Raw genomic sequence first — 20,124 nt, forward strand, 5'->3', positions numbered from 1 at the left:
AGAGTAAAAACATTTTAATATTCCTTTTTTTTTTTTTTTTGCCCCTTTTTGTACTTTGTAGATGCCACCCAAGAAGAAGAAAGGGGACATAAGAAGCTTTTTTATAAAGCAGAGTCCGAGTGTAAGTAGGCAAAATAACTAGCTAACCACAAAAATAAACTAGCAGTAGTGACTGACAAGGCTTTCAAATGCATATTCTGTGGAAAATGTGGAAGCTGAGACCAAACCTACGCCCATGGTATAAAATAACTCGTATTTTTTGTTTTAATGATGTGCCTTTTTACAGTATCAAGTATATTCAAAAACTAAACAAATCGTACCTAAAAAGTGCACGCATCTAGGCTAATTTAAAGTTACATGATGAAGTCATACTAGTGCGCGTGTGCATTTTGAGTGTGTTCTTTCACTGCATTATTCAGTGTATTCAAATGCATTTACGAATGCATGTGAATGATCACAAAATTCAAGATATGGGGATTAAAAATGTATATATTTATATCATTTTATGTAGTTAATCATTATCATACGAAGAGTGCCATTTCAGTTTTTCTCCAAAAAATAAGCATGATTAAAATGTGATATTAAGTTACTACAAACAATAATTTAATTACAAATACAAAATGTTGCAGAATAATGTAATATATGAATGAATGAATAGCTTAAAGAACCTTTGTGCCAAAAGGGTTCTTTCTTGTCATTATAGAACCTTTTTAGCATAAAAGGTTCTTTGGAGTTGAGTAAAGAACCCTATGGTTCTATATAGAACCCCAATGAACCCTTTTTTCTAAGAGTGTGTTGTCATAACGTTCACCTTGGAGATTGAAAATGTTTCTTTTTTGAGATCCCAGGAGCCCAAATTCAGACCCAGAACAATAAAACCCACAGAAGAGGTGGGAGTTAAGGAGGAATCTTTATATTAGCAAACTGCAGGGAGAGGAAGAGTAGATATAAGTCATGATCTGCAAGATTATCCACAATCTGATGTGATCCGACCACCTCAGAGAAAACCAGTGTTGAGCTGCTGCAAGAGCTTTTGAAGCACAGCAGCTGTGGTCAAAGAGTTCTCGTGTGTTCTGATTGGTGGATGATGATGATGATGAGTGGATGAAGACTAGAGCAGTCAAATAGTGAGAGAGTGATCTGCTCACCTGGTTATGTTTGTGGTCACCAGACAGGATCTGAAGCTGTTCAAACAGAGATTTCAGTCTTGAGGTAATTACAAAATTACAGGTAACACTCTATACATATCCATACGCTAATTTACATGTTCTTGGCTTAGTCGGCTCTTATTATGGGAGGAATTGGGTATTTTTTGCAAACCAGGTCAAGATAGCATCTAGAGTCTTCAACCCTGGAGAGATAAAAACCCATACTTTTATCACTATGATGGATCTCTCTGAGCTGAACTCAACTGCACTCTCATTGTCTCTGGACTTTCTCATTTAGAGAGAACGCAAGGCTGCTACTGTTTAAAGTAACATCAAATTACTGTATTTTGCCGTAGTGCTCTGAATGGCAGTCCTTACAGCATAATGACTGCTCTCAGTAAAGTTATTTCAGAAGTAATTTCAGTAAAACTCCGAATTAGCCGAAACATGTTTGTTCTTGGAAGTAGGAATTACATGCAATTATTCCACCTATGCGATGACCAGCGTCAAACCCATTTGTGAAAGACGTCAGTCTGTCTGTTCAATCTGATGTGAACATGTTCCATGGTTTGTTTGCAAATCAGTGGCATCTCTCCTTGTTCTCTTTAGCTGGCTGATATTTTGGAAAGACAAAGCAGCAATACTAGAATATTTATGGCTCAGAGAAGGTGCAGCATCTGAAGGGGATAAACAGAGAGAGAAAGCTGAACGGAAGAGCTGCTCCTGCGAACAAAAAGGAAGGATTACAGAATTATAGAGAGGAGGAAAAAAGAGCACAGGCAAAAGGCAGGCCGCCTCTGGGGTGCAGAGCATCTAAATAAATAATGCATACTGATGGGGGGGGCTCATTAACCCAGCTCTCTCAAATCTGAGGGGACATGAAACGTGTTCCTGCGTTGCATGACTACACAACTGCAGCATGACACACTTTGTCTCATAAAAACACCTACTGCATGCAAATCAGGCTGTCTTTAAGACGTGAAGGCATGAAAACATGACATTCTTTACTATGGAGTCAATTTAGTAGTAGTATTTACCAAGCATGATTACAATATTACTCATAAATAAAGTTAGGGATTTGAGTAAACCTCTAACACAAAGTATTAAACCTTATAATACAATTAAAATGAACACACAACCCAATTTTATGGGAACTGGACAAGAAAAAATAAATTGTGTGTAATTTCATTATTTTTCAGTTTTATATAAAGGAATAAGAACCGCAAAATGACTTCTGCACCATAAGTTCATTTAACTGTTTTTGAATATGATAAGAAATGTTTGAATTTATAATGAGCTCTCTGACTTAGACTGGACACTTTATTTAGGCAAATCTGAGCTCAGATTTTGAATGATTTTTTGTGAAATGCAGATACTATGGGAAATACAGAAAAATCAAGATATTAAAGATATCTCATTGTGATTTTTCTTTGAGCCTGATCAATAAATTAATGAAGATGTTTATAAATGTGGGTTCAGTGAGATTATCTTGTTTTTGAAGTCTATGTTCATCTATTTTTAATTTGATTTAAAAAAAATTATATTGTGAAATATTATTACAAGTTCTCAGCAGCCATTACTTCAGTCTTCAGTGTCACATGACTAAAAAAAAAATAATTTCTCAGTGTTGAAAACTTAATATTTATATAGAAACTTTTTTTATAAAGCATTCTTTTTTTTCAAATATAAATCTTTTGTAGCATTATAAATGTTTTTACTGTTACTTTTGATGAATTTCATGCAGTTTTGCTGAATAAAACTTTTCATTTCTTCAAAAAAATAAATAATCTTACCAACCCCAAACTTTTGAATGGCAGAATCAGTTTGATCCTCATCAAACATCCCATTTCGCTCTCATTCAGGTGAATATTTTAAAACAAGCCAGTCAGTACCTTCTGTGTATAAATGTTCAAAGCATATCATCAAGCATATCATCAGAGCTCACAGAAGTAGATATAATGTTGATTAATTATTCAAAAAACACTCCCAATGATGTGATCGAAGCAGCTGAAGTGACCAAGAGGAGAAATCATGACCCCACTTATAATCTTGAAAGCTGAAGAGGTTCATCTCAATAAAAATGTCTGCTTTCGTATGCTGTGTGTTCAGAACGGGTGGATGGACTTTTTCCAAAGGCACATTTCAAATGGATCCACTGCACTTTGTGTCTGCTCCATTTATTCAGAGTGAGATCTCAAATCCTCCAGACCTGTCAGGATAGAAGGGGTCAGGGACTCTTCACCATAGCACTCCATCATCGGACGCCTAATTTGATTCCAATTCGGAGGCATCAGACACTCCTTTGGAACCACTTTGGAAAATTAAAAAATGCCGTCCTTCTTCCAGTAACATCTCTTGGCCAATATTTTGCAGCTCAGCCATTTTAAATATTTTGCATTTCATTGATTTAGCTTGAGTTTCTTTTGCCTGTCTCCATGACTCTCTCTCTACCGTCTCATCTGGATTCTTGCTTCATTGATTTTATGATTAATAATGGTCCATCCTTATAATGGGGTAATTTTACAAAAGTTTTTAAGCAGATTCTCAATTAAATGGTTACATTTACAAAGTAATATTCCATTGGTTGGATTTAGGTTTAATTTTATACTGTCAAAATACAACTGAAGTCCTCTTGTTGGAAGAAACGGGTGTATAATCAAGGTGTGCAAGCAATGCCGACCATAAACTTTTTTTTTTTGTGGGGAATAAAAACTATATATATATATATATATATATATATATATATATATATATATATATATATATATATATATATATATATAGTGCTGGGGAGATTACTTACAAATTGTAGTCTATTGTAGTTTACAGATTACATAATGAAAATTCGGTAGCACTTTATTTTACAGTCCTGTTCCTCATGTACATACTATGTACTTATTATAGTAATTACAATAACTATGTAATAACCCTGAACCTACCCCTAAACCTAACTTTACCCCATGTAAATACCTTGTGTTACCAGAACTTTCTTAGATAAATACACTGTAAGTACACTATAAGTACATATTAGTACACATACTGTAAAATAAAGTGCAACCGAAAATTCTAGGGTAATCTAGGTTACTCATTTTAGGCATTTCAATTAACTGGCATTGTGTAATATGTAATCATGTAACCCATAAAAAGTAACTTTTAATATGATAATGAGCATTTAAAATGTAATATACTGTATTTTAATTACAAATCCTTTAAAAAATGTAATCAGAACGACACCATTTATACGGTATCCATTAGGTTAAGCAATTCTTAGCTTTGATGCATCAACAACGATCTCTGACACTCATGACACCAAAAACTCAACTCAAAATGCATAATATTAGATCACTGCAAATCTCTGTCAATGTGAATGCCTATTGTTTAAGAACAGCAAGAGAAGAACAGATACCCGTAAACGGTGTCCAGCTAGCGAATCATGTCTGATGAAAGATTTGCCTACTCATGTTACAATTATTAGGACGGTTGCATCCAATTAGGTAATTGCATTTTTAAAAGTCGCTTGTCACAGGTATTCTCGCTCCATCTTAATAAGAGCAGCGTATTCTGCCCGGCATCAAAGGCATTCCTGTCTAATTCATAAAATTAGTTTCACAAACAATTATTGCAAATTGCAGAAAGGGGAAATGAAAGAGTGACATTTTGTGTCGAGTGCCTTGAATGTCTCAGTGAAATATTTCCATTCAGATCGTGCAGGGAAGCATTCTGCTGCTCACACAAACGCTACAGTAAATCATCCTTTTTCATTTGCAAGGGCAACTGAATATAATAATGCTGTGTCAAAGACAAGAGTGTAGCAGTCATAGACCTCAACACTGACTTACTGTATAAAAGTTCTGTTTGTCCACCTAGTTTTTACAAGCATGCTTTCTGTCAGACTGTTTTAGTATACAACAACTGTGTTTAGTAACCTCACCTGTGACCTTGTTGTTGCTAGCTGTAAACTAGCTATGAACTTTCATAGGTTTTATCTTTTTTATAAGTTTTATCACATAATGTGTGTGTGTGTGTGTGTTCTCTATTATAGATCAGTGATGTCGACTAATAACTTATCCCCATCATTGTAAGTTACCGAAACCACAAGTTAAAACCAAACGCTAAAGACACATGTATGATGCATCACAGTTACCAGTAGCTAGTTCGTTAATGTTAACATTACTCTCCATTCACACACAGAACATGTTTAAGTCTTGATAATTAAAGCATGTCAGTTCGATTGACATTTTGTTGAAAACTGTGTGTGATAACCTTCAACTGTTAATATACATTTTATAATTTTCTGCTTCTGCATTATAATGCATCATTTATTTACTTATTTTTCTCAGTAGGCCCTAGTATTGGTATTTTGGTTAAACAAACTTGATCTTGCATTTAATTTAATGTAAATTTATTACAGAAAATGTAGGTTTGTGGAATCTATTTATTGCCTTTCTTTAAACACATTATTATCATATCAGCAAAATCCAATATCAGTCAACCTTGAATTTGTATGTATTGATGTATTAATAAGTATTTTAAACTAGCAGTTACCCTTTTTTCTTTCTTTGCAGTGGAATATGTGCTCCAGCCTGTTAAATTAAGTAAAATAATCTGAGATGCATAATTTCTTTTGAAAGTGTATCACTTTGTTCTGTATGAATACCATTAAGTATTCATATTAAGCAAGTACAGTATTTATTTTATTTGTGCATCTCTTAAAAAGTCTTAAATTTGCCTTTAAATTCTTTCAATTTCCCTAGTTAATAGATTTAACATTTCCCTCAAACTTTTAAAATAGATTTTACACCCCTGACTAAATTATGATTGCAACAGACAAGCAAATGTTTAGTTTTTAGAAGGCAAATGGATTATCACTTGTGTATTTGTTCTAAGTGACCCTTCTTTCATATTATTTTCAGATATAAAGAACAAGAGCTTAGCTTTAAATACAGCAACAACAGTGATGGTGCCTTGACCTCTAAATCCTGGCATTAGTAAGTGAGCACAAGGGTTTCTTAAACACTGGATGCAGTTGAGAGAGCAGCACTGGGGTCCTGCAGGACTCTGACGCTCTTATCACCCGTTCCGCCATGGTGTAGTCAATGAACCGTAGCCTGAAAGAAGCCATTGCCAAATCTCTCCCCTGCGTGCCCCTTAAGCTAGGTATCAACTCAACTACAGGTGCTGTTGAAGGACCCCGACCGTCCCCGCAGATCCTCTGGCCCACAGCCACAAAATAAATGAAGGTTGCACCTTGAAATCAGTGTGAATGCCTCTACGATCCAGCAAACCCAGCTTGAATTTAAAGATAATTCATGCAGACTTTTGCAGTCTGAAATTTCTCAGGCTAGTAAGATTACGTAGAGTATGTGGAATAAGAATATGACATGAGAATATGTTGTATTGTTGTGGTAAGTGATGCATAGAAATACAATTTTAATGAAACACCAAAACTGACGTTAAAATAGTTAAATTTGGATGATTGAAATCTATATACTGTTCAGGTGTCATGTTCACTGATAATAAACCAGTCAAAGTAAAGTTTTTCAGCAACAAGTCACTTTTCAGGCTATATACTGTATATTTCCAACATAATTATATTATTCATCAAATGTCTAATTGAAACCCATAATGAACAGACTGAATTTGTCAGCCTTTTCTTCATTGATGTTCAGTGAAAGATTGAATCTACTCTAAAGTCTAAATATGTGAGTATGTCTTATTTTACTGCGAGGACTACTACAATTTAAAGCCTTGGCGAAAGTTCAGAGATTTTGAAAATAGTTTTTTCTCTTTGTCTTTCGCTGCAGGGTTGCGACGGAAGTTATTCATAATACACAAGTAGAATTTCTGTATGCTTTTTACAATGCAATTTTATTAAACTTTCTTATCCAGCATAATTTTTGGTGTTGGTTAGATTAGCCCACACTAATGAAATGTTTAACAGTTGTAGCATATCCAAATTTTACATAAAATAAAAATGCTGACACAGTATAATCGTGTCATTATTAAAGCAGCAGCTGATTTCAGCCCTCCAGAACGATTTCGGATAAAACCAAAGATTCAGTTCAACTGTATATTTTGGTTGGCAGAATTTCAGTGCATCATAGTTATTAGGTGGAAGTTTTTGCACAATATAAACTTTTGAAAAGTACTTTCAAACTTCAAACTTTCATCGACAGACAATTTGACAACCATATTGAACAAACTTAACTCTTGTCAACTGAAGCCTTCTCTTTGTTCTTGTTCGGTGAAATATGGCATCTGCTCTGGCTAAAGTCTAGATCTATGTGCTTATTTTACCAGGGAAACTGCGAGAGCTACTACAATATAAAACCTTGGCAAAAGTGCAGAGGCTCTGAAAATAGTTTTTCTTTGCTTGTCCTTCGCTGCAGGATTGCGATGGAAGTTATTCAGAAAACGTGAGTAGAATTTCTGTGAAGTTTCTTAATAAATATTTCCTTATGTAAATTGTGACATTGAATTTAATGTGAAAATGTACATAAGGATGGTTTTGCAAATATCATGTTTTGAAATAGAAGTCCACTGTATGCTTTCTACAAGGCAATTTTTGTAATTTTCAACCCTGGCAAACATCAGGATTTCACCCTACTGTTTCATGTTTTTCCCATTTCTGTAATGAGGTCTAGTTATTAATTATTTTGTCATTTTAATACTAAATGATAAATATCATGGAGTATTTTTGTGCTCCAATAAACTCAGTGCTGAAAGCATAAAATTACTAAAGAGATAGCTCTCATTTATCAATTAATGTCTTCTTGTAGGGCAGTAGGAAAAAATCATTATCTCTGCGCACTTAGTTAATGTACCTTCCAGTAAGTGTCCAGTCCCTCACATGGCCTCCGGCGTAATAAGGAAAAGGGCAGAATATATCCATAGGACAGTGTAAAACATTAGCAGACTTGGTCTTTAAATGACACAGGAAAATAAAATCATTTATCAGAGGTTAATTGGTCTATCCACCAAATGTCTTCCAGTTTGATGAATTGTGTTGTACTTAGTGTTTGGAGTTGGAGATGCGGGGATATTTCCTGCTGGCTTCTTGTGATTAGGCTGATCATTTTTAAGCCACTTTATAAATGGCTTAATTGGTGTTATTGCAATATTACTAACTCTGATAGTGGTGCTTTTTGAGCTGGTGTGGTGAAGTCATTAAAACCCTGCAAGTCTCATGAGCTTTCACTGTTGTGCGAGGCACTTAACGTCAGGTTGCTCCAGGGGGGTTGTCCCTGTAATAAATGTACTGTAAGTATACAAGTGGCTGATTAATGAGTGCTAATTATGGCTATGTTTGGAAAGGAATACTCCATACTGCTTACAGTGCAGTATACACTGAATACTGCCTAAAAAGTGTACATTATGCAAGGATATTTCAAACAGCAGTATGTAGCAAGTAGCAATACAAGTTTAAACATTTACATATGACCGTGTAATTTATGTCAGTTGGAACTTTGAAGAAATTGCTTACAAACTGACATCATGGGTACTATCATACACCCGGCGTAATGTGGTGCGAGTGTTTTTGCTAGTTTCAGCCCAACACGGTTCTCATTTTCCTGTCCTGTGCTGCACTGTTTGAATAGTAAATGCATTTGCGCCCATTTGTGCGCCCATGGGTGTACTGGTCTAAAAAGTGTGTTCAGGTGCATTGTTGAGGAACTGAAAATAGACTGCACCACAGACCAACTCAAACCTGGTCTAAAGTCTGGCGCAGTATTTTTATCTTTGTTATTTAAAGAGCGCTTTAGTATTATACTCCGTGTTAATAGCGAACCCACTTTTAAAGGGAATGGGAGATGGGACTCTAATTGGTTTATTGCACATCATGCCCCGAAAAACATCCATTACTCATTGAGAAAATAGGGACAACCCATTTAGACCATGCGCCTAGGCGTCGTAAATTTTCCCGTCGATAAATTAGCAAAAGTGGATTTGGACACGCCCTGAGTGCACCTGCACTGTGTGCTTTAGACCATGCACTTAGATCATTAAAATGGGGCCAATAACTGAACACCTCTATTCAAATACAGCCATTTAAAGTCTTCAGTGACATATTAGGGTTAATATCAGGACAGTCGTCATCATTGTATGTGATGAATCAGAAAAATCCAGACTGCTGTTTCATGCTTATTTCCAGTTTTTTTTTTTTTTTTTTTGGCCCAACCTGACTTTGTGTGTGCAAAATTCCTTTGCGTTTCTGCTGCTCATCAGTGTTTACATAAGAGTCTCAGCCATGTGAGACTCTGGATCAAGGTGTGTCTGCTGAGACCACTTCAGTGGTCCAGTCACCACCGCCAAAGGTCGCAGGTCTAATTAACCTTGTAACTGCAGACATGTCTGAATGTGGCTTGGACTGCCAACAGTATGTTTGGTGTCACCTTAAAGATTAGCGCCCGTCCGCCTCGAAGTTCAGAGGGTGCTAATAGCCAACACCCTTTGATGTCGCCCTCCTCTGAGTGTGCAAACTCTGGGTAATAATTGAAACCATCAAAGTCTCTCAAACATAATCCCTGGCTATGGCAAATCCCCTATTCTACGTTTCACTCTCCATCTCACCCTCTCTCGCCGTCTCTGTCTCTCTCTCTCTCTCTCCTTAAACCACAGCAAGGAAAAAATAGGGGTGTCTTAAATTAATGTGCTTAGCTTTTCCATCAAGACATGACAGATCTTTGCAAATTATCCCTCTGAATAGGTCACGGTTTCACAGTTCTTCCCAGCTACAGTTTTTCACTCGCTCCCCCTCTCTGCTTTTTTCCGTTCCTTTTTTCATATTTTCTAGTTTTCAAATATTTAATTTGTCACATGAACATTGATTTGAGAGTGCAACCCATTTTTGTTCCTTTAAAAGCATTAATACTCTCTGGATTTGTCAGAGAGAGAGGAAGACGGCACTGTCTACTGAACGTCTTGTGATTGGAAAATTTTGCATGATAAATAATCTAACGACTGAAATGCGCTTTGACAGGCGCAATCCTCCTGTTTGATCTTAGCTGGCTTATACTGAGCTATGATGGCATGCGTCAATCATTGTCAGTATTTCATTATGTAACAATAATTCTCATGCGTCCAGAGCACATCGATTTTTAAAGTCTTTGGCATGGATTAATTTCAAACCAGTTTTCACTTTAAGAAGATCTTTAATGTAAAGAATCCTTAGTTGAAATGGGTCTTTTCTGTCCTCTTTAGGGAAAGAGAAAATGATATAGTTTCTTTAGATGTGAAGACATTTGTCAATCTTGAAAAGATTTGAGAAAAGCACCACTGAAGTAGCATAAAAATAGTCTGACTAAACACTATTATACACTGTATACTGTTATTAAATAAAATAAAATTGTAATACAATTTTAATTTATGCATTTAGCAGACACTTTGATCCGAAGCAACTTACAGTGCATTCAGGCTAACATTTTTTACCCAACATGCATTCCCTGGGAATCAAACCCACAACCTTGTGCTATTAACACAATGCTCTACCACTTGAGCCACAGGAAGACTTTTTATTTTATTGAACAGTAATATAGTAATAATCTGATATAACTGTTTACTACTGTTGTAATGTATTCCTTTGATACAAAGCTGAATTTTCAACATCATTACTCCAGTCTTCAGTGTCACATGATCCTTCAGAAATCATTCTAATATGCTGATTTGCTGCTAAAGAAACGTTTATAATCAATGCAGAATTTTTTTCAGGATCTTTGATGAATATTACATTCAAAAGAATAGCATTTATTTGAAATACAAATATTTTGAAACATTATACATTTCTTTACTGACACTTTTGATCAATTCAGTGCATCCTTGCATGAATGAAAGATGCAGCAGAGGCAAAGATTTTCAGGGAATTGCTTCAATTTCAGTCTCTTCCTCACAAAAAGCAGAAAAAGCATGTCACTTTAGAAAATTTTAAATATGACACACAATTCACTACGAATTTAAATTGTTGTTGTTGTTTTCTGTCTAACTTGATCTTTTTATTCCACAGTAGAATGTCAGTCATATGGGTTTGGAATGAAATGAGGGCAAGTAAGTGATGAATCTTTAAATTAATAATCTAATTTAGATTATTAATCCCTTTAAGTAAATCAAATGAGCTATATGCTTAAGAAATAACAACATATTCATTGTTTATTACTGTATGCCACAAACCATTGTGCCTTGTATTTCCAACATATGCTCAGCACTGACCTTTTTCACTGGGAATACATATGGGTCATATTGTCAATAAAGCAGACTCAGAACTAGACCAACGGCTTTGTGCTGTTGTTCCACGTCACCCATGTGACTCATTTATCTCGGCAGCCCTCCTACATCATGTGTCACACTGGCGTGCTTTCTAAAATTACATTTTCCTAATCCTTCATTTCGAAAGCCATTCCCCCAAAACCACAAGCAATTAGGAAAACATCGGGTAAATTTATCATCATTTTCAGCTTGAATATCTTACTGGGAAATGTGAAATAATGATGCTGATTATTCATGAAAAGCTCATTTCAAACTGCATCTCTGTGTGTTTGGTCAGTGTTATCTATCAAATCCGCTTTGAAGGTAGGTCCTGATGGTCAGGACGCATCGTCTTAGCATGTCAAATATGTTAGAACCAGAAATGTGATTTTAGCAAGTCGTTTCATTTTCAATTATTAAAAAAAAATATCTATTTGCTGTGTTTATAGACTCATTTCAAGGCATATTTTACCCAAAAATGAACAGAACCCTCTCCCAGTCCATGTGTGCTAGATTTCAAGCCTTCTGCATATGATAGGTTTGTATGAGGAATATACCGAGATTGGCACAATTTCTTGACTGAAAGAGTTTCCCTCAGATTTTGAATATATACCATATGTTTTATGGCGGGGCTCCCTTGGTAAAATTCACATTTTAGGGGCTAAATATCACATTCTTGTGATTGCTTAAACTCACGGAAATGAAAAACATCTCGTGGAAACAGTGTTAAAGTAGACAAATTCTGCAGGAAAACCACGGACTTGCAACACTGACTTAAGGGTAACATACAGTCAATGGCAATATTACTATAGATATACTGTAAGGCGATAAATGTCAGATACCATACTGTATTACATTTCCATATGTGTCTCACTTGACTTTAGAAGACTTTGAAAATGTAAGGACTACATTAATAATGCATAGGATAAAATATAGCTGCTAAAATATCTGCTTGACGTCAATGTTTGTTTGCATTTTATTTTCATCTATTTTGTGTTTCACAGAAGAAAGTTACTCATACAGGTTTTAAATGGAATAAATGCTGAGAGTTGATTCATCTTTTAGGATCTGTTCCTTTAAATTGTTAGAAGATCACGCTGGTTGATTAAAGCAGTCAGTATATTTGTTCAGATTGCTAAACTGCCATTGACAAATGTCAGTCACATGCTTGGCTACATAAGTGCATTGATTGTGTGTTGTAGAAAGGAAACATACAGGCGCACTGTTTGATGGACACAGGGCTTTGAATGGACCTGATCAATAAATGGGTAGAGAAAACTCCAGTTCCTTTTCCCTGTCTCGCCTCACAATGGGGAATCACAGTAGTATGTCTCCCTCTATATGAAAACAGTCCGCACACACAAAACAGCCTTTATCATCCTAACTCGGTGACACAATGGTCCCGCTCTCCTCTCTCCATGTTGGCGACTCAATGTCAGCTCTCTTCACTTCTCCCCCAAAAGCTGTTTCCAGCACCTCCTCGACATTTCCATAATCACTTCATCCGGCCGATGTGATCGGACTTGCATACAAAAAGGAAGACATTAGTCCCGATTTAAACTGGTGAAGCTTTGCCAGAGCGAAGGGCCTGTTTTGGGCAGATAAGAGGTTTTGGCAGGACGGCGACAGTGGAAAGCGTCGAAAACTCAACTCCGCTGCACGCTAGCCTACTTATTATTACAGCTTCTGTAAGAAGGGCTGTTTTTCTTTTCTCAGGCTTCATTTTATTATTCATTCCTGCATTTATATTACAACGGGGCGGCATGGTTTCCTTTCATTGCATTAATTCAAATCGGGCCGCTTGTGTGGAGGTGCGTCTGAAAATCAAAACAGCCTGTTTTCTGTCATCCTGGCTGATGTGCTTTTTAGTGTTGCCTCTGTGGTTCTGAATGAGTCAGGCGGTGTAGTTTCTCTATTTTAGTGTTAAGAGCTCAAGTGTTAAACACCGAACACATGCTGATCGCCTTGAGCGCTGCAGTTTGAACTCTGTCAGAATATCAGACTAACAAACTGAGCTCTTGTTGGTTTTTGCTAATGTTTTCAGGTCGCTGAAATCGATAAAGATATTGAGTCTTTAACATCATGTTGTTTTTCTTATTACTATTATGTTCAGTGATTGAGAATTGCATGAACCACCATTTTAAAAAGACTCTTAACTTTGAAAGAACTCACACAACAGTGTACAAGGAAAGATTAAGTACTTTCTGTTGTTTTATTCACGACAGAAAGTAATTTGTGACCCCTTTGAAGACGTTCATGAGGCATCTGTAATTAAGGACATCTTGAAAAAGATTTCACAATTTGCTATTGCATCAGAAGAGTCTATATTTGAGCAAGACACAGGTGCATTCGGTCAAATCAAAGTGTGTTTTCACACTCTCCCTGGCTTTTGAATAAGTGGATTGAGAATTGTTATCCGCAAAATTGGCCACTCCAGCAAGATTACCTGAGCACCATCTCAGAGACCCTCTGATCTGTGATTTCAGCGACAGCGGAGGACAGACTTAGCTATTGTTTTGAGCATTAATGGATTTTTCCGTTGGCTCTGTCATGTATATAGAACATCTGGCTCTAGTGCTGGGCAGTGAAGCATTATAGTAGCTACGGCAGTCTGTCAGAGTCGACTAGCGGCGCGCCATGTCCTTCTGGACAGTGGCAGGTGTTCTCAAACACACCTCAGCATAAATGCAGTTCTCATTGTCATTGCACGACCAGAAATGGAACTTCATGTGACCTAGGAACCTCCCATCTATAAAAACCTTTTTTTTTTTGTTGCTCTTTTTAGGAAAATCACCGTCTTGATTAAAATGAGTTATGCCAGATGGATAGCAGATTGTGGTATGGAAATAAGCCAAGTAGGCAGTAGACACAGCTCTGTTAACAAGACATTTTATATTTTTTTTAGAATATTTTTTAACTAAAGTGCACTAGTACCTGAAATAGGGTCATGTGTCATTTTTTAGGACTCAGCTTTAGGTAAAGGGTCTGGGACCATTTGGTTTGAACTTAAGTGCCATTTTATTTGTCAGTATGAGCTTTGTATTAAAAAAGTGGATATATACAGTAATATAGGCAGCATGACAAATGCACTGAAGTTTTTCATCATCAGTAGTAGTCCATTTCTCTCAGTTTGATCAAATTGTGTTGATACTGATTGAGAACTGCACCAGAGTGCACATGAACCACCATTTCAATCGAACATTAATAAGTGTCTTTGAAAAGTAATTTTTTTGTTCAAAATTTAATCATTTGCATTTTTCCCATTTAATAATTAGTTTATTATTTTCTTTAGTTTTTTATTAAGACAGAAAGAGTTCTTTAGTCATTTGTGACCCTGGTGTACAAGTTCATAAGGCTTTCATTCTAAAATATAATAATTATTACATACGTTTATATGTTATATTATTATTATTATTTGCTCTGCAGATCCATTTATGTGTGTATTTGTGGAATTTTTTAATAAATAAATTTTTTTCAACATGTTTTGAATATTTTTTCATTAAGGCAGTTGTCTTGAGCTCAGCCTTAGTGTAGCATCATGCAAAAACAAAAATATTCGGTTGCCAAACCCACTGTAGAATTATGAATCTTGGTCAGCCATGATTAATTTATTTTGTGCGCAAAATGATTACTTAACTGAAACTCTCATTACTTAGCTGGTCATGTGATATTTTTGGCTTCCCATATAGCTCATCATTAAATAAAAGAGACATGCAGAGACATAGGACTTCAACCTTTATTTAATAGAAAAACTAAATTAAATACATTCAATATTAAAGTTTCCATCTCCTTGTCCTAAGTTTAACAATGATTGCTTTGATTTTCTAAGACAGGACTTTCCCAAGAATGAGATGATCATTTGATTAGTCATTATTCACTTTTCGAGTACTTCCAGATTTGGGAAAACACCCCAAGATGTGTGCTTCACAGGCATTAACCGCATGCATGCATGCTGGGAAAGCAGATAATGACCTTTCAACCGCAGTTAAGTGGACGAGACAGTTCAGGTGTCTGGAGCTGTTAGTGGTAATCCAGGTCACGCTGTGCATTACTTGAGGCATGCCATTCCATATCTGATTAAAAAGCTCTCCATTAGATATTTATTCACTGCATTAGCTGTGGCTGTTCTGGTGGTATGCATGCACTTTTTAAATCATGCTCCTGGGGGCGCTGCATTCTAATTGGCAAGCTGAACACCGACCAATCAGAAAGCACACTCTCAGAAAATCCTGAACTTAACTGGCAGACCATTGAGATTGTTTAATATCTAATTGCCTGTGGTGCTGTAAATTGCTTCCTCATGGTTACTTCAAAACCGCAATACTCCAGGATATTTAATGTTCTACCAAGAGCTCTTTTATTAAAGCTGCCGTCTTTTGATCACAGCAGAATGTTGCTGTTGTTGTTCTAAACACTTTCATTTCAGAAATGTAATTTGCACTAAGTAAAAAAAAAAAGTGTGATCTAACATATTTTCGTACTCCCCCTAGACTCAAACCACAGCTGCTGCAAGTCTCCGGGTCAGTGGGACATTTTTTTTCCTGGGTTTTTATGTACAGTGAAAAGCTTTCAGGAACTGTCTCATTAGTTTAGGATAAGGATGGATAACTCTCAGCACAAATGGCCTTCTGTTTCCTCCCCACACAGCTTTGGAGTGCCGAGGTTGATGGTTTCATATTCTTACTTATTTTGGTGTCTGTTTGAGGCGTGCCGTAAATCATGCTGAGTGGATGATCTTATTTAACATCAATAAAACATTAATAATTAATCCCACTCCATTCATCTGATAATTAGGCCAGGCGCAAGGTTCTTTGCTAAAATAGTAATATCATCACATAGTCACCGGCCAATACTGTTGTGACTGCGATTACTGTGAGCATTTATCTGTTGTGGTTAAAGATGAATCTAGATTTAAACAAAATGTTACACATATTGCTATTTTACAGAAAAAGAAATAGCTCTTTTTCTTTTAGAAATATTTGGCAACAAAAGTTTATTAAGAAATCAAGTTTACTATTTGTATATAATAATAGTATAATAATAATAATACATAAATAATTATCATTAAACAAGGTGCAGTTACTGATGTTTGGAAATATGTCTTGCATAACTGTTAAAATGAGACCTAAAGTGCCCCCTAGTGAATTAAAGGATAACTGCTTGTTTATATTTAAAAAACACTTACAGTAGGTGATATAATATTATAATAAAATCAATGAGTTGTATTTGTGAAGATTCAATTTTACAGCTGGGATTTGCTTTTATCTGTACAGCTTTCATTTCAAGTGATTTTTCTTTCTTGCATTCCTTTGGAATAGAATCCGTTGCTTGCACCTTGCTCTATGGTTTGAGCTACAGGAATGTGTTTTGTGAAGATATTAGTGAAGAACTGCTCCTTACGGAATTAATCCTGCCCATTCATGTCTCTTTTTTTAAATAGAACTGACTGAATTATTGTTTGGGTTATTTCATGAAAGGGATAGTTTGAGTGCATGAATTACTCTGGGATATTGGTTTGTTTGAACTCAGAGGGAGTGTCAGCCACATTAAAAAAGTGAACAGCTTAAGTCATTTGTGGATTAATGCGTATTGGAGACGCAAACCGTTTCAAACGATTCAGTTCGATTTGGTCAACTGGTTCAAAAAGATCCGGTTACATTGAGAGATTCGTTCGCGAAACCAAATATCACAAACTGCTTTGATTTGAACTCTCTCTCACAACAGACACGGAAGAGAAGACAATGATGAATAAAGTCGTCGTTTTTGCTATTTTTGGACCAAAATTTATTTTCGATGCTTCAAAAACATCTAACTGACCCTCTGATGTCACATGGACTACTTTGATGATGTTTTTCTTACCTTTCTGGACATGGACAGTAGACCGTACACACAGCTTCAATGGATGGACAGAAAGCTGTCTTTAAATCTAAAATATCTTAAACTGTGTTCCGAAGATGAACGGAGGTCTTATGTGTTTGGAACGACATGAGGCTGAGTTATTAATGACATAATTTTCATTTTTCAGTGAACTAACCCTTTAAGTTGACATCTGGTCCGTGCATGTAGAGCTCTTTCCATGAATTAGTGGAGGCAGTGTATCTGTCACATCAGCCTATCATTACAGTCAACGCTGGAGAATCTCTGCTGTTCTTCTTCATTTTTGGGCTGTGTGCTTTTGTGAGATTGCTTATAGAGGGGAAGACAACTGATGGCGAGCTTTCAAAATCCAAATCATTTCTTTTGGCTGTGTCCTTTTCTTCATATATCATCCCTTTGACAGATTCACAACACAACATGCAGATCAGTTTATTTATTCCTCAGTGTAATGAGAGCACAGATACAAGGCAACAAATACTATTTACTTCATTTATCCACTGTAATATCCTATCCTATGCCATATTTGTTCTTGTAAAATCACTGATAAAGTTTCAAGTGACTGTCAAGTGAATGTGTGTCAATCTGCCGAACGGGTCAGACCCCAAAATGAAAGTTATGTCTTGTTTTCTCACACAAATGAACAGGTTAGAAAATGCTCTTTTCTGAAATTAATCGAGATCGATACATTATATACATTAGTTTAACCTGCCACAGGAGCTGCTGAAACAGTTCTACTCGGCCGTCATTGAGTCTGTCCTCTGTACTTCAATAACTGTCTGGTTTGGTTCAGCAACAAAATCAGACATCAGAAGACTACAGAGAACTGTTCGGACTGCTGAAAGGATTATTGGTGCTCCTCTGCCCACCCTTCAAGAACTGTATACATCCAGAGTGAGGAAAAGGGCTCAGAAAATCACTCTGGATCCCTCACATCCAAGTCACCCCATCTTTGAACTTTTGCCATCTGGCCGGCGCCTCAGAGCCGCAAACACCAGAACAGCAAGGCGCAAGAACACTTTCTTCCCCCAGGCAATCTACCTCATGAACAGTTAAATGTTCCCTACTTATGATTATAAACGTGCAATATCCTTATATTTATTTGTTAACCCCCCATCCTAGAACATTCCTGCATCTCAATCCTATTCCATTATCATTTATTTATAGCACAATTGTTTATACACTCCTTTATTTTATTTTATTTTTTTTATTTTTTTGTCTGTGTGTTGTTGTCTCTGAGTACTGGAAGCTTATGTCACTAAAACAAATTCCTTGTATGTGCAAGCATACTTGGCAATAAAGCTTCTGATTCTGATATATATATATATTAAGATTTTGTGACTTTGTGTTTTTGTCATTTTTATTAGTTTAAATATATATACTGTATACATACAGTACAGACCAAAAGTTTGGACACACCTTCTAATTCAAAGAGTTTTCTTTATTTTCATGACTATGAAAATTGTAGATTCACACTGAAGGCATTAAAACCATGAACACATGTGGAATTATATATGGAATTATATACATAACAAAAAAGTGTGAAACAACTGAAAATATGTCATATTGTAGCTTCTTCAAAGTAGCCACCTTTTGCTTTGATTACTGCTTTGCTCACTCTGGGCATTCTCTTGATGAGCTTCAAGAGGTAGTCACCTGAAATGGTCTTCCAACAGTCTTGAAGGAGTTCCCCGAGAGATGCTTAGCACTTGTTGGCCCTTTTTCCTTCTGTCTGCGGTCCAGCTCACCCCTAAACCATCTGGATTGGGTTCAGGTCCGGTGACTGTGGAGGCCAGGTCATCTGACGCAGCACCCTCCTTCTCTCCTTCTTGGTCAAATAGCCCTTGATGCCTTCAGTGTGACTCTACAATTATCATAGTCATGAAAATAAAGAAAACTCTTTGAATGAGAAGGTGTGTCCAAACTTTTGGTCTGTACTGTATATATATATTCTTATTATATATATATATATATATATATATATATATATATATATATATGTCTGATTCATTTTACTTTATTTACTTCTAGTAATTTTTGTACTTAAAGTTAAATTAAACAAAAAGATATAAATGTAGCTAAAATTAAATACGTTTAAGGTTTTTGTTTATTTATTGTAAATATAATTTTATTTCCGTTTTATATCAGAGTCAAAAGTGACTGTTTTTTATGGTTTATTTTTCCTTTTACCTAAAAATAATAGGGCACTATGAAATCTGTTTTATTATTTTTTTTCTCTTATAATTTATCTGGATTCCATTTTAATAGTTAAATTAAATTGTATTAATCAAAAAGCATGTCTAATTAATTGGAATCATGAAACGTACACAATTTAATAGCAGATTATTAAAAGTAAAAAAATTTTAAGGCCCTATGAAAAACTTTTTTTTTTTTCCTCAATTCTATTTTTACCAAATTCTGTGTTTTCCATAAATTTTCTTGATTCCATTTTTTATGTTTTCAGTAAATTGTATTAATCAAAAGCATCTCTATATAATTTATTTTATTTTAAAAAAATTATATATTTCTTTCTCAGAAATACGGTTTTGTATTTTGTAATTTTTCTGGCAAATATTGTTTTAATAATAATTTTATTAGTACCAATACTACTATCATTATGTTAAGCAATATGTCCATGTCATAGTTTCTTCAAGTTAAACCAAACTTTTATTTTGACGGGTTGCTGTAAAGACATTTAAGTTTCTTTTTGTATATGATACGACGGTAATTTTTCTCACAAGAAACGGTAATGCTCATGAAGTGACTCTCAGAGCAGCTCTGGAGATTATGTTCATGTGTTCATGAGGCTAAAAACACTGTAAGCTTGGCACGCTTCAGTATATGTGTAGTAAATGAAACCCTG

Source organism: Carassius auratus, unplaced genomic scaffold (assembly GCF_003368295.1).
Source record: "Carassius auratus strain Wakin unplaced genomic scaffold, ASM336829v1 scaf_tig00013767, whole genome shotgun sequence".
In the NCBI taxonomy this organism is placed as follows: domain Eukaryota; kingdom Metazoa; phylum Chordata; class Actinopteri; order Cypriniformes; family Cyprinidae; genus Carassius; species Carassius auratus.